Source organism: Schistocerca nitens, chromosome 1 (genome assembly GCF_023898315.1).
Source record: "Schistocerca nitens isolate TAMUIC-IGC-003100 chromosome 1, iqSchNite1.1, whole genome shotgun sequence".
NCBI lineage: Eukaryota > Metazoa > Arthropoda > Insecta > Orthoptera > Acrididae > Schistocerca > Schistocerca nitens.
Window position 1 is genome coordinate 784,311,858 of NC_064614.1, and position 16,644 is coordinate 784,328,501.

Sequence of the window (16,644 nt, forward strand, 5' to 3'; positions counted from 1 at the left end):
CTCAGTTTTATCATTGTTTCAACCTCTATGGCAACTGCCAGTAATTATTTCCAGAAATACGTAGCAGAATGGTGGTACTGGTGGTAAGCTCTATAGGACGAAACTGCTGAGCTCATCGGTCATCATAATGGTAAAACACTATATATCATACCAGTGTGGTGCCGAGCGTGAACCTTTTATGCGCTGCATCATGAATCTTGAAGTCAAAGAAAATAGTATGAACTCGCCGAACAATATTCCTCACAGCCTTATAGATCACACTGGCGTGTATGGAGCGCTGCTAGTGTTGTTGACTAAAGCAGCAAGATTTTGCCACCATATATGTAATACTCTTTATATCCTTTTTGAATTATACTGTATTTATATTAAATCATTGTTTACGATACACATTCGGCTTATTAAGCATTTCATTGGCTTCTGCTGGCTACCACCACGCACTAACAATTTCTGTAGCACTGCATGCCTTGGAGTTACTTGGAGCTGAGCACTGACAAAAATGCCGACGTGGGCCACGCGTTCGTCAGAACCGGCTATCGGCTCAAAAATGGCTGCGAAGAGATTTTTCATGTTCTGCAGGGAGGACATTACCGCACTGAGAGAGAGAGAGAGAGAGAGAGAGCAGAGCGAGCATGCGGCGGCTTACAATTCTGAAGGTACCAGAATGCCCGTAGCGTGGACAGTGTGGGTGGGAGGTTGCACTCTATTGGAATGGGAAAAATTTCACAATAGCATACCTGGAGAAAGAGCAACATCGGTGGAACTAGGAGAAAAGATATATTTTTAGAGCGAGGGAATGTGCGGGGTTATAGAATATGGTTTCTTGCTGACCTCTGATGAATCTTTTCAGGGGTAGTGGCAGAACACAATTCCACTGAAAAATAGAGAAGCGTATTTTATTGGCGGAGTGGTAAGCATGTAGAAAAGGAAATTAAAACTTAAATCTTAAATCTTAAGGGAGTATGAGCTCCATTAACAGGCGCTGGAATTCGTCGCGTGAGAGCAAACGTAATGTCCGCGTGTTCTGGAGGGAATGGAATATGGCGAGGAGAGACACTTCCGTGCAGAGATCGATTGAGGGCTCTTCCCTGCGTGGTTCGGTCGAAGACACTTCCTTCTGGAGTTTGACTACGAGATTTTGCTGGTGAGAGTAACAGCGGACAATCTGGTGGTTACATTTTGAGGAGTGTTGCTCGTGTCACAAGAAGGGTGCGAAGTCGTTACTCTGTTAACAGAGTTTTTATTCTGTTTACGCGAGTGACGATTTTTTAGCTCTCTGCAGAGTCTGACACACACTGAAATGCTTCTTTACAGGATAAGATTTCTGTAGAATTTCTGTTCCAGGTTAGTAAGCAAACATATATCTTGACTCATGTTCTGTTTTTGAGCCCCAGGTGTTTTCAGACGGCATATTGCGTCCACTGTGTAGGCAGAGAATTACAGGTCCGCCACGTACTTCACCTGCAGAACGACCAACGCCTCAACGAGCAGTTCATCGGTGGCGTACAACTGCTGTCCTTACTTCGGAAGATGATATGCACACTTCGATTCGGCTGGTGGGAAAACACTCACAGCAATTGTGTTGTGTTCTTTTCGTTTGTCCACTGAGTTTTTTTTCTGAAAGCGCCAGGCAGGATGCAGGGCCGGCCGAAGTGGCCGTGCGGTTAAAGGCGCTGCAGTCTGGAACCGCAAGACCGCTACGGTCGCAGGTTCGAATCCTGCCTCGGGCATGGATGTTTGTGATGTCCTTAGGTTAGTTAGGTTTAACTAGTTCTAAGTTCTAAGGGACTAATAACCTCAGCAGTTGAGTCCCATAGTGCTCAGAGCCATTTGAACCATTTTAGCCAGGATGCAGGTCTTCTGTTTCTCACCGCTAATCAGTGTCAGCCAATTTCGTGTTCATTTAATGACGGGTAGGTGCCTTGTAAAGGAAGTCAAACAAATTTTCTGCCTACCTCGAAATTACATTTAATGTAGAATCTGACATTGTGTACTTCATATTTATACAATTTTTTGACCTCTATATGTTTTGAGAACAAATAATGTACGTTATCAAGTCGTGATTCGTTTTAGTAGCATCCCGAAAGGAATGAAAGGTTTGATATGCTAAACTGATGTAAAACCAAAACACGATACTACGTTTTATGGAAATCCCTAGGCGGAGGTTGTCAAGGGTAGGGTCATTTTAATCATTTGCAAGCGTTAGAATTACACTGAGGAGACAACGTTAGCAAACCAAACATACACACGACGTATGTATACAGGGTTTTACAACTGTTACCGTGTGGTCATTTACACTCCACCGCTGAGGTTTCTCACGACATTAAAGTGGTGAGTGTGTATCAGTCTGTTGTATGGTGCTTTAGGACAGGCTGATGTGGACACGTGACAGACGTGTTTGGGAATGCCCATGACCACGTCGAGTGTGATGTTACCCGACTTACCGGTCATGAACGCAGGCTGTCCAACTTGCCTACGAGGAATGGTGTAGCACTCGCAGTCATGTCACGTGACGTAAGAGCAATGACAGGAAAAGAAATTAACCTAACGGGTCTGGAGATGAGTGTCACTACTTGTCAATCACAATCGGCTTCAACACTGACAGGAATTGAATACTGGAAACGGGAAACACTGAAAGCCCCCAAAATTGGATATTTTCGTTTTTTCACCGTAAACCTCTGAACGTGCCGTGGCTAACAATTGAGATAGGTTGGAAGTACCGGAAAAGCCTCCTAGTACTTCAAAATACCTCCAACAGGTATTGTAGTGTTTCATTTCCTGTGTTAGTGACATGAGAAACGCTCGATGTATCGAGCATGTTAATCGCGACGCTGAAAATTTTATAACCTGTATCTCTCTCGCATTTCTACAACCATCAACATTTTACATAACTTATTGTCGACGTGAATCTTTTGTCTCCAGTGCTTTCTGATGAAAATAAGATGCGTGATTAGATGCATAATGAATAATCCTGACCTTAAGAATTCAAGGAAAGTCTTATGTAGGAAACAAGGGGTCGGATGTTGCTCAGAAAGAACGCGAAGTAAGTTGACATCATTAGAATTTAACTGCGTATTTTGCAGCATAACTAAATAACACAAAATATTGTAGAATTTTTGTGTTTAAACTGCACGAGCTTTCCATCCTAAAAAATATTTCCCGTCTTCCATTGACCAACAAATTATGTCTAGGAAAAAAGAAGTACCTATTAGCCACGGTCGATTTTTTTTAAAGTGAAACAGTGAATTTTATTTCTCGTTGGGTGAGTGATGTGAATACTGTTTTCTATGTAACTGCTCAAAAATAACTGAAGTGATGCTGTGCAGATTCAGTGTTTTCTTCGAAATGAAGTATGACGCTTACTATTTATTTTCAGTTATACATTTCTTATTCTAGACTTATTACACTTTTGCACCACTTTTTCTGTCAGACGTCAGAAATTATTTGAAACTACCGAAAGTTATATTCCTTCGAATAAAATGATTTGTAATATGAATCTCTCATACACAGGTTGGATCACCTAAAGCTTGAATTACAAATACTGCGGAAATGGAAGGAGCTATTGATAAGCGTTTGTCACAGAGTGGCTTGGTAGTCAGGGGACTAGCAGTTAGCGGGTGGATACGGAAGTGTATGGACATGTTTTTTTTTCTTAGTGGAGACACTGTGTTGGTAGGACAAGCATTGTAAAGCGAGACGCAAGAAAATATAAAATGGTGATGGATTTGTTGGTAATGTTTGGGTTGTGGAATTATTGACAGCTATATAATATTTAGAACTGGATGTCACATGAATAAGGTAGAATTTTCTAAATACTTTGTTTCCTGTTCAACAAAATCTTTCTTTCGATTACCATATATCTCCTGGTAATAGAGTCTATAGTAGTTAGACTCTTTTTATTTAGCTGGCTGTAGTTGCTGCTTCCTGTAATTGCTGCAGTTCGTTTTATGAAGATTTTCTGTCAGGCAAGTGACTTATAAAAAAAAATGGGGTTCATGATTGAAATGAGTTGAGGCAATTAACAGAGTTGGAGGTAGTTTCATATTTCTTTAATTACGTCTTTTTTGGACTCTGATTATTGTTATGATTTCTTGCAATTCAGGGCCATTCTTTTGTGTTAATTATTGGAAGTCATGTTGTCACTGTATAGCAGTCAGATTGCGATGGGTTTGTATATTGTGGGTAATAAATGAATAGGTTAAGTCTTGGTAGTCTCTGTCAGGAAAAATTCTCTAGGTCAGTGTTTAAATGATAAAAATAAGTAAGACTTAGTATCAATATGATTAAAACATTGAAGAGGAAAAGTTCATAATTTTTTCCCCAAACATTCGTTGTCCATCATAACAAAACACCACTAAAAGATGATACGTCATGGATTACAAACTGCCGGATTCCAGTATAGTGGATGAGTGCAAAACAAATCGTGTCATAGTGATAGTTTCCCCGATCTATATCGAACCGCGGGCTTTGTCATACTGACGGCAAAGAAAAAGCCACTATATGTTAATGAGGAATGTACTCCGTACGGAATCGCACACCTGCTGCTGCCGGAGCCATAATGCGTTTACTACTAGTTAAATCGACAACATCCTCCTCTGCCCAATTCCCTGCTGCAGGCACAGTTTCGCATTTATAAGGGGATCATCCAGATATAGGTTTTCAGTGGTTTCCCTAAATTGGTTAAGGCGAATACGTCGATGGTTCCTCTGAAAAAGGCTGACATACCAATACCGTGACGTGACCTCATCACATTGGTTTGTACGACCAGCATTGCTAACACTCTCTTGTTGTTCGACTCTTGTATTTCAGCAGAATGCCACTAGATGAGTGTTCCGAATATACTGGTGAGAAATTTAATAATAGCTTGACATAGCTTTTTCTGAACCTCCCTATCCCGACGTATTTCCTCCAACATTACGATTGACTACAAACCCGCGGATAGCCTACCGTCGCAAACTTCTACACGGAAAATGTCGAACAAACCGTTATATTAACTATGTGATAGTCAATATGTTCTTCTTCGACACGAACACGTCTCATAGAACAGCAAATGCGAAGAGTTTTTAGACGTGAATTGAATGCGGTTGGATCGATGGAAACAGATGGCCAACTAGGGCATAGTGCAAATGAAGAGGCATCACCATCAAGTACAGAAATGTTCTCGAGACACTTTCACACAGAGCTCGTAGTACCATGTCGGACGCGGTAACTTCAAAATCATATTAAAACTGTCTCCCTTGAAAATGGGTGTATCATCAGGCAAATTCATAGAGATCTCCGACTTGCACCAGTGCGCCATGATCACAACTAAGAAGGAGATAGAGGAGGCATATGCTCACGTGACCGTATTGGTTGCATAAAAGTTTCTTCTCGCTTTCGATTCTTATGTCCTTCCAAGGCAAACAAGTTTCTTCTCTCTTTCCATTCTTACGTCCTTGCCAATTAATAATCACCACGATTGTAGCCTAAACATCACAGAACCCTTGATCGGTTGTGACCCTGACAGGCACGAGACATACCATGTTGGGGAGGATTTTCGAAGGATGAAAAATGTGATATAGAAATAAATAATTATTAAATTTTAATATAATTTTATGCATCATTAAACAATTCACCCTTGCACCAACACAGGCTATTTCACAGCTTAGACTAATAGCGGAGTCGCAGCCAAGCTATACTCATGACCTACTTCATAGTGCATTGATCCTCCTTTGAATGGCACTACAACAGTGTTTCTCTGTGGCATAGAATCAACAAGTCCTTGGTAGGTTTCCGGGGAATGTGTATACGTTTGTGAGCATGGAGTTGGCGCGGGATAGTCTCCATTGTGTTCCGTCGGGTTCAGGTCAGACGAATTTGGTGACCAAGACATCAATGTGAGTTCAATATAAGCTTCTCAAGCAGACTATGTGACGATTCTGGCCTTGTAATACCGACAGTTCCGTGGAAGCCCGGGTGAATGCCCCGTAAAACAAAATATTGTTCACTCCTGTCTGTGTGAGTATTGCGGTGCTTGTTTAATGCTACCGTTCAGCTAAATAACGACGTATACGGACACGACAATCGTCATTGTATCACAAGAAACTGGATTCATTCAACCATTTGCTAGACCATTTTCATTGATCCAAGGTCGCCGGCCGTTGTGACCGAGCGGTTCTAAACGCTTCAGTCTGGAACCGCGCTGCTGCAACGGTCGCAGGTTCGAATCCTGCCGCGGCATGGATGTGTGTGATGTCCTTAGGTTAGTTAGGTTTAAGTAGTTCTAAGTCTAGTGGACTGATGACCTGAGATGTTAAGTCCCATAGTGCTCAGAACCATTTGAACCACTTGATCCACGGTCGAATCTCGATGTTCCCCCGTGCCAACTGCAGTCGTAATTGACGATGCCGTTGGCTCAACATGGCATCTCGTATGGATCGTCTGTCCGGAGGCCCATGTTCAGCGCTATGCCTTGAACAGCGTGCTCAGAACACTTGCACTTGTACCAGCACTGTGTTGTATGCAGACTGTCGTAAAATCTGTTCATAAATCGGCATCTACGCTTCTTCTAGAGTGACCAAGCCTCTGACCTTCACGTTCTGTGATGAGGCGTGGACGTCCGACACCTTGCCACCTACTCGTGCTTTCACCGTCCTTCGTCCGCAGCTCGTGGTCTAGAGCCTAGCGTTGCTGTCTCTGGATCACGGGGTCCCGGCATTGATTCCCGGCCGGGTTGGGGATTTTCTCTGCACGGGGACTGGGTGTTTGTATTGTCGTCATCTTCTCCTCATATTCATCATTCATGACATTGGCTAAATCAGACTGAGTAAAGAAATTTGACTGTGTGAAAAATTGGGACGTTTTACCGGCGCTGATGACCGCGCATTTGAGCGCCCAACAAAACCAAACATCAATTGAAGACATAAAGTCTGTATATGAGTCCGTGATCATTTTATTTTTAGCATTTTTTTTCAGAAGTCCGTCTTGATCATATAGATTTCTTTATACTTCATGACCGCATTCGGCTTATCGCCATCTTTAGATCGTCAAAATATTCTGATACAAATCATCGTCAAGTTAGACATGTGCCTTCAATATCGCGGTGGGTAGTGGACATAATGTTTTGAAATTATTAGAAACAAAAACCATCTTTTATCACAAATTTCTCTATTCGAGTCACATGTTTAATTTGAGGATGATTTATATCAGAATATTTTAACGATCTGAAGATGGCGATATGCCGAAACCGGTCATAAAGTGTAAAAAAATCTATGTAATCAAGACGGACTTGTGAAAGTAAAAGTGCTAAAACCAAACACCATCATCATCATCATCAAAATCACCGTCCTTCAACTACTGTCTGTAGAAGCTAACAACAGTAGCACGTTAAGAACCGACAGATTCTCTTGTCCAAGATACTTCTCTATGCGACGGGCCATACCAAGCCGTCCTTTCCCAAAGCCCACATTTGGTGCCCGGATCACCGCTGGAATAATTCCCCATTCGTTTCTGCTCCACTAAGTCGCTTACCACCGACGTGCCCACGACGCCACCAGACGACGTTCAATATCGCAGTGGGTAATGGTCATAATGTTTTGAAATAAGTAGAAACTAAAACAGTCATTGATCACAAATTTCTATACTCGATTTCATTGCCGGTTTCGATCGTTATGACCATCAATAGATTAATCTGGAAAAAAATGAACATGCATATTTATGAGTAAGAGCGTTATACACCGAGGTGTGTACCTCATAATATCGTGTCTGTGCAGCAACACGATCTGGCATGGATTCAACAAATCTTTGGAAGTCCACAGCAAAAATACTGAGCCAAGATGCCTCTGTAGCCGCCCGTAATTTCGAAAGTGTTGCGGGTGCAGGATTTTGTTCACAAACTGACCTCCCGATTATGTCCTACAAATGTTCGATGGGATTCATGTCGGGCGATCTGGGTGGCCAGATCATTCGCTCGAATCGTCCAATACGTTTGTCAAACCAGTCGCGAACAATTGTGGTCCGATGACATGACACATTGTCATGCACAAATGTTCCATCGTTGTTTGGGAAAATGAAGTCCGTGAATGGCTGCAAACCATTTGTACTCAGTTATCGGTTCAGTTGGACCAGAGAACCCAATCCGCTCCATGTAAACACAGCCCTCACCGCTATGGATCTACCTCCAGATTTCACAGGGCCTTATTGACAACTTGTGTTCATGGCTTGGTGGGATCTGGGCCACACTTGAACCCTACCATCAACTCTTACCAACTGCAACGTTTCACACGGCCTTATTGACAACTTGTGTACGTGGCTTCGTGGGATCTGCGCCACCGTAGAACCCTACCATCAACTCTTACCCACTGAAATTGTGACTCATCTGACAAGGCTTTCCAGTCGTTTATGGTCCAACCTACATGGTCACGAGCCCAGAAGAGGCGCTGCAGGCGACGTTGTGCTGTCAGCAGAGGCACTCGCGTCGGTCGTCTGCTGCCACAGCCCACTGACTTCAAATTTTCCCGTACTTCCTAATGGACATGTCGCAAGGACATGCCTATCAGGTACGTTCCTCGTGGGTCCGACATTGGTTTCTGCCGTTATTTCGCGCAGTGTTGCTTGTCTCTCAGCACTGACAACTCTACGCAAACACTGTTGCTTCCGGTCATTAAGTGAAGGCCGTCGCTCACTGCGTTGACCCTGGTGCGAAGTAATGCCTGAAATTTGGTACTCTCGGCAAGCTCTTGACACCATGATCTCGGAATATTGAATTCTCTACTAACACTTTCTGAAATGGAATGTCCCATGTGTCTAGCTCCAACTACCATTCTGCGTTCAAAGTCTGGTAATTCCTGTCGTGCGGCCACAATCGCGTCCGTAACCTATTCATATGCATCGCCTGACTTCAAAGGACAGCTCTGTCAATGCACTGCCCTTTATATCTTGTGTACGCGATACTACAGCCTTCTGTATATGTGCCGGCCGCGGTGGCCGAGCGGTTCTAGGCTCTTCAGTCTGGAACCGCGCGACTGCTACGGTCGCAGGTTCGAATCCTGCCTCGCGGATGGATGTGTGTGATGTCCTTAGGTTAGTTAGGTTTAAGTAGTTCTAACTTCTAGGGGACTGATGACCTCATATGTTGAGTCCCATAGTGCTCCGAGCCATTTGAACCATTTTTTTTCTGTGTATCTGCATTTCGCTATCCCATGACTTTTGGGTCCACCAAGGCTTGTGGACGCAGTTTACGATTGACATGACTGTTCTCACCTGAGTGTAAGTTAGACAGTGCAAATAGTAGCGTTGGTTCACATGACCTGAGTAGCATCTGACTAATAACATACCTCTCCTTAAGCTTAAGAAAAGAAACAAACGAAATTGATAGCCATGACTGGCATCGTCACAAGGTATAAGAACAAGATAATACTCTGATGAGCACTCATTGCCCTTGGTGCAGGGCCGTCGCTAGCAAATTGTGCTTATCGCTGCAGTACAAGTATCCGAGGAGACTTGGCCGCTGTGTCGCTGACGGTAAATACGGTTTACAATGGCCTGTTACAAAGGCAGAAGAAGGATGTGTAACGTTCTACATGAGCCAAAATACGATCAGTTAATATATTTAAGAAAAGAAAGATTTTAACCATGTGTTGAGCTGTTATGGCAAGTGTACTAATCAAGAATATTTTTTATGATCTGAAGATGAAACATGTCTAACTGAAACTAGTAATCAAAATAAATAAAAACTATTTGCGATTGGTGACTTCAAGGATTTTCGATCCCTAATTTGAAAAAGTGCCTTTTCTTCTTTAATGTCTTGGTTGACAAAAAACAAGGCAGCACTGTGGGACATGGTGCCTTTCGCAAGCCGAGGCAGCTGTCCTGAATACATTTGTACACAGTACACATATGACTGCCGATAAATACCGTTTAGAGGGAGAACTCGACAACCTCAAAAAAGTTTTAATGGCTGTCCACCACGGAAGATCCGCAAAGCGTTGGAATTGAGGAGGAAATACAGTGTCCCGTCTCAAGAAGCTGAAGAGGAAAGGTTCAGTTCCATGGCTTTCCTACCGTTCGTAGAAAATCTATCTTCTGAAATAAGCAGTACCCTTACTTTTCTGTCAGCGACGAAGATAGCCACTCTCTTTAGCTCTGTCAAAGATTAGTTGATTCTACGGAAGGAATGTGCGTATAGTATTCCCTGTCAGTGGAAAATCTTATGTCGGACGTACTTTACACACAGTTCAAGAAACTTGCGTAGGACATCAACGCCCGACCTGCCTGCTACAGCCTGATTCAGGCAGTGCATGCTACTGACTGTTAGAACGTCCAGATTTTAACATCTGTATCATGATTTGCCTAAAAGAGCCAACAGGTTGCAACAAGATCTTACTTAACATAGTTTCAACACTGACTGTTGGTGTCTTCATCAGAAAAACTCAAAGCAAGTACCTATTAAAGATTACAAAACAGTTAATATCGAGGAAAACAAAGAATGTATGGTTCAAGTAATCCACCCAGATGCGTTTTACGAATGATTCAATTAATCGTGGTGATGGATTTATCCTTGATAAAATGTGATATCCGGCACTGGTACTAGACAACGATACTGTCGGCTAGAATTTGCGCCCGCATCTCGTGGTCGTGCGGTAGCGTTCTCGCTTCCCACGCCCGGGTTCCCGGGTTCGATTCCCGGCGGGGTCAGGGATTTTCTCTGCCTCGTGATGGCTGGGTGTTGTGTGCTGTCCTTAGGTTAGTTAGGTTTAAGTAGTTCTAAGTTCTAGGGGACTTATGACCACAGCAGTTGAGTCCCATAGTGCTCAGAGCCATTTGAACCATTTTTTTAAGATACATAAAGAAACAGATGACAATAAATGTTTTTTTAAAACAAAGGACACATTATGGACAATATTTTTGGTTATTAAAGCTTTTGAGGGAATTTTATATTACAGTTAAAATATAATCACTGATGATAATGTTGAGACGTTTAGCGCGCCGTCAGCCCAGTGTGGGCCCTCCAGAGTACTTTCCGTTTGGACTTCGGTGCATGGAGACGGCCGTATAAAGCTTAAAATCAAATGTTGTAATTTAAATGAAGTTTATTAAAACACTCAGTGCAAAGATCGGGTTTAGATCTGCACGTATAGAAAAGGTAACAGCCTGATTAGTTAACTTTCTAGCTGCAGTGCGACCAAATGTTTTTGTGTTTGTCTTGTAACAGTCAGAACAATATCGAAGCAGTTTATGCACCTTTCCTTCCTTTGTTTCTAATTGGTGTTTGCTTTATCGTGTATCGACACTGACCAGAGTTCCTTCATTGTAAATTCCGTGTGAGGGCATCTGCCAACTGTTTCCGAAATACTGTGATTGGCATTTTCCGTCGCATCACAATGGGGACACATATGACCCTAACTTTCGATACCATGTAATTATCTTTCTCAGTGGACCGGTATATGCACTCAGCTGATCAGAAATATCAATAGCAGTTTTTCCCTTATTATATTTAGCAACAATTTTTCTTTTGCGATGAAGCTCTCTTTTGGTAGTCACTTTTCTGTTTCACTCGAATGTTTGGTGGAAAACGTCTCTTGTGTCTTTCCATTGCAAGAGGGCAATTCCTTGACTAGTCTCCTAATCAATTCCCCGCATTTCAATTTTTTCATTATAATTTATTTGGCAATCGAGGAAAATTTGATATATCATTATTTTGTCCGTCTTAGTTGCGTGAATATTTATTGCTGCAATGGTTACCGGTTTCGGGCTGACTCGTACATTCTGAAACGACAGATTGTGTTGTTATGAGTTTTATTCGGAAATCTAAAGTGGTATACCAATTATCGGTACGTAATGAATAGCCTTCATTGAATACCTCTTGACACAAATTCATCACTACGTTTGTTGGTCTGGTGCTTTGACAGAGTACATTCGAAAATTGTAGCAGTAGCCAATCCCGCAGCAACATTTAAACATTTTGACATCATAATTGTGTCTCTTTTGTTTCAAATATTGTCTGAGTATAATTCGTCCTCGGAACGGTATTAGGAACTCGTTGGTCTGCAGTGTTTCGGCAGAATTATAATATGTTTTTGAAATTTTTCTTCAGTTCGTCGATGATGAACTGAACCGTTAGGAAACGATCTGATGCATCTACTTTTGTACTGAAACTTCCTGGCAGTTTAAAACTGTGTGCCGGACAGAGACTCGAACTCGGAACCTTTGCCTTTCGCGAGAAAGTGCTCTACCAAGGTTCCAAAGGTCCCGAGTTCGAGTCTCGGTCCAGCACGCAGTTTTAATCTACCAAGGAGTTTCATATCAGCCCACACTCCGCTGCAAAATCAAAATCTCATTCTGGAAACGTCCCCCAGGCTGTGGCTACGCCATGTCTCCGGAATATCCTTTCTCCCAGGAGTGCGAGTTCCGCACCGTTCGCAGAAGGGCTTCTGTAAAGTTTGGAAAGTAGCAGACTAGGTACTGGCAGAACTGAAGCCGTGTGGAGGGGTCGTGAGTAGTGCTTGGGTAGCTCAGTTGGTAGAGCACTTGCCCGCGAAAGTCAAAGGTCCCGAGTTTGAGTCTCGGTCCGGCACACAGTTTTAATCTGCCAGGAAGTTTCATATCAGCGCACACTCCACTGCAGAGTGAAAATATCATTCTGGAATACTTTTGTATTGTCTGCAAAATGCAGCATTCTCATCAAAATTTCTAAACAATCTCTGAATAAGCAGTACTTCTGGGACCAATATAGATGTATGGAGAAAGTTTCACCAATCTCATCCACAAAATCAATCCAAAGAACCGCTTTACTTGTTTTTTGGCACCCATTGATTGAGACTTCTGGAAACTTGTCGGCCAATTTTTCAATTTTTGACAGAGAACTGAAGAGCGCTGTAACAGTGTGTCTCCTCAGACGCCGGCTGTTTTTTTTTTTTTTTTTTTTTTTTGCCTGAAACGGTTCCTCAGAACGGCAGAAACGCAAGTACACCCTATCAGTTTCTTGCTTGAGCTCATTTGATTTATTTGATGTTCGCTGTAGTCGTTTCTAAATGCTTTGCATAATTGGATTAGCTCATGTGGATGGCTATCGGCGTCTGTTATGATTCTCGCCTTTTAAAACCTTGACGCGGCCGAAGGTTCGGTAACATTATACTGATCGTTACCACCACAAAACTGAATTCTTGAAAGTGTATTTCGTCCTTTCGAACACAGCCGACGAAAAGTGGCAAAAACAAATTACTACACGTGGTTACGGTATTATGCGTTGTATTATCCCGTAGGTTCAACACGAAATTCCGCAATAGGTCGCTAACGTAAAACACGCATTCAGTTGGTACGAAAGGTAACGGCCACGCCAGAGGACACTAGAGCCACCGCAGCATTTCAGACGCTCCTGCCATCTCGTGCCGAACTGGGCAACTACATCAACGAATGCCTTCAGCGCGTATTCGTATCATTACCGGACATAGTTCGTTTAAGTTCGCTGCTGTAGGCGACTGTAATGTGCTGCACGAGGAGTGTTATCAGTACAGCGAACACTGGCTTTTTAATTCGAGTAAGTGACGGAATATCACTCGTACTTAAGTGGTGCTTAGAAACTTCTCTGTGGACCGCTTTCTACATCGTTTCCTCATTCTGCGCCGTTTTTTTCTTATGACTTAATCTGTTTCATAAATATATCAGTTTAACTATACCTCGTTGCATGGCGCAGTAAAGTACCTACACATTTGGAAAATTCGCTGATTCGCTTTTTCTTCGTATATAATTACATATCCCAATATTTAATAATCTGATTATTTTTGAGGCGTCTGATTGTAAACTGACACATTACAAAGAAGTCTAGCTACCACCCCGAAATTTTTTGAAAAGAGAAGCATGATTATTAATTTCATTGTGGGTGGATCCACAAACACATTAAACGATTTGAAGGTGAAGACCATTATTGCGACCTTCAGTTATTCGTAGTTAGATGCTACTCATTTTACATAGTCACATTTAGTGGATGTTGTTGAACTAATCATTACTTCATTTCAAGTTTCGTAACGGCAGTAACGTACGACATTTTGAACCATCGAATGTGACTGGTTGTGACATGTTTGACTTACGCCGCGCCGCGTGGGGTAGCCGCGCGGACTAAGGCGTCCTGTCACGGTTCGCGTTGCTTCTCCCGTCGGAGGTTCGAGTCCTCCCTCGGGCATGGGTGTGTGTGTTGTCCTTAGCGTAACTTAGATTAAGTAGTGTGTAAGCTTAGGGACCGATGATCTCAGCAGTTTGGTCCCATATGATCTTACTACAAAGTTCCAATTTTTTACTTACGCCGCGCGGAGTGTCCGCGCGGTTAGAGGCACCACGTCACGAACTGCGCGGCCCCTCCCGCCGGAGGTTCGAGTCCCCCCCTCGGGCATGGGAGTGTGTGTGTGTGTTGTTCTTAGCGTGAATTAGTTTACGTTAGCTTAAGTAGTGTGTAAGTCTAGGGACCGATAACCTCAGCAGTTGGAATCCTTAAAAATTCACACACGTTTTGAACTTACAGCCAACTACTAGCATCCTGGTTTTGTCTGATCGCCAACTCGGTGTATAAACTTACATTTTTAAGATTCTGAAAGCAGATGCCAGTGGCACAAGGTATAGACAGAAAGCTTATATAAAGCGTAGTGACATATTCTTCCCCACTGAGCATAGAATGTACTCCACCTCCACACTAATTGATTAAATTAGTACGAGAAACCTCTCCACGGGAACTCACCATGATTGCCATAGCAGCGTCAGTGCAGTTTGCATTTTTTTCGCCTCTTTTCCGACTGCCTTGACACGCCCACTACGAATTCTTCTCTTGAACATAACACTTCACCTCAGAGTAGCACTTACACACAACGTCCTGAATTACTTTGTGGGCATATTACGCTCTCTGTCTTCTCTTACTGTTTTCAGCTCCTATGGAACTTATTACTTGACGTCTCAATATATGTGCTCTCATCCTTTCTCATCTGCTTGTTAGTGTTTTCCGTATATTCGAGTCCTCCCCAATTCCCTCATTTCTTATCAGTCCACCTAGTTTTCGATATCCTCGCACTTCTCTGGATTTTCCAAGTATACCTTCTCTTCTGGTGATTTTTGAACAGTATATTTACTACTTCTAGGTAAAATTTATTGCAGTATTCATTCTTTCTCTCTTACCGTTCCTCCTATGGAACCCATATTCTCCCGTATCACTGACTTTCATTCCTTCCCCTTCTACAGTGTTTCAATCTGTAAGTAGGCTGTTTAGGTTTTTTATTGGTAACGCCAAATAGCGCTCTATATGAAAATCACTGACTGTGCTGTGTGCAGTCTGAGGCTGGTCGGCATTCTTGCAATAGTCGCTATTGTAGTGTTGGGCAGTTGGCTGTTAACAGCCGTAGCGTTGCGCAGTTGGAGGTGAGCCGCCAGCAGTGGTGGATGTGGGGAAGTGAGATGGCGGATTTTTGAGAGCGGATGATCTGGACGTGTGTCCATCAGAAACAGTACATTTGTAAGAATAGATGTCATGAACTGCTATATATATTATGACTTTTGAACACTATTAAGGTAAATACATTGTATGTTCTCTATCAAAATCTTTCATTTGCTAACTATGCCTATCAGTAGTTAGTGCCTTCAGTAGTTTGAATCTTTTATTTAGCTGGCAGTAGTGGCGCTCGCTGTATTGCAGTAGTTCGAGTAACGAAGATTTTTGTGAGGTAAGTGATTTGTGAAAGGTATAGGTTAATGTTAGTCAGGGCTATTCTTTTGTAGGGATTATTGAAAGTCAGATTACGTTGCGCTAAAAAATATTGCGTGTCGGTTTAGTGTTGATCAGAATAGGTAAAGAGCGAGTTGTCTGAGTACGTTCAGTTTTGCTCAGCTCTTTGAAAATCAAGTAATGTAAGAGATTTATCAGCACAGTAATTCAATAATTTTTCTAAGGGAACGTTTCAAATCTAATGATTATCTGATATTCATTTCCCTTTATACACTGAATTGCCCACATCTCGTGTACTTTCTCTAGCTGTTCATCTTCTGTTTGTGACCTTTGCATCTAACATTGTTGTTGGTTTTGGTTTGCTGTTCTGATGATAATAATCCACTCACTTAGTTGTTCATTTTCTGCTCAACCCTCCTATTTATGACGAATCATACGGCCGTTTTACTGTAGATTCCTGCTATTGATTTTACCCCATATTCGTCTGATCAGAAATCCTTATTTCCTTCCCATTTCAGTCCCCTGACTTCCACTACGTCTAGATTGAGACTATGCATCGCCTAGTTTCCCCATCACATTCAGATTCAGGGTGTATACGACCCGGAACAACCGGGATATCCGGGGAAAACCAGGGAATTTTTTCATCCGGGAGAAAACCGGGAAAAACCCGGGAATTGTTTAGAATTCCGGGAATTTTTCATTGTTTTAGTATTCAGTTAAATTTGTGATTTTGACTGGTAAGAAACAATACTCTAACAAAGGATATTACTGTATCCCGCTACTGCAAAATAATACTGCAACAACAAAACATGAACAGGAGAAAAAAAGAAAGAAAATAAAAACAAAACAGTGCTCATACAAGCGTCTGCCAACAGCAAAGTGTATCAAAGGCTTTAGGAAGACTATGCAATGCTTTATAACAACAAATTGCCTCCGATGAGCGTGGCGTGACAACTGTTTGAGTT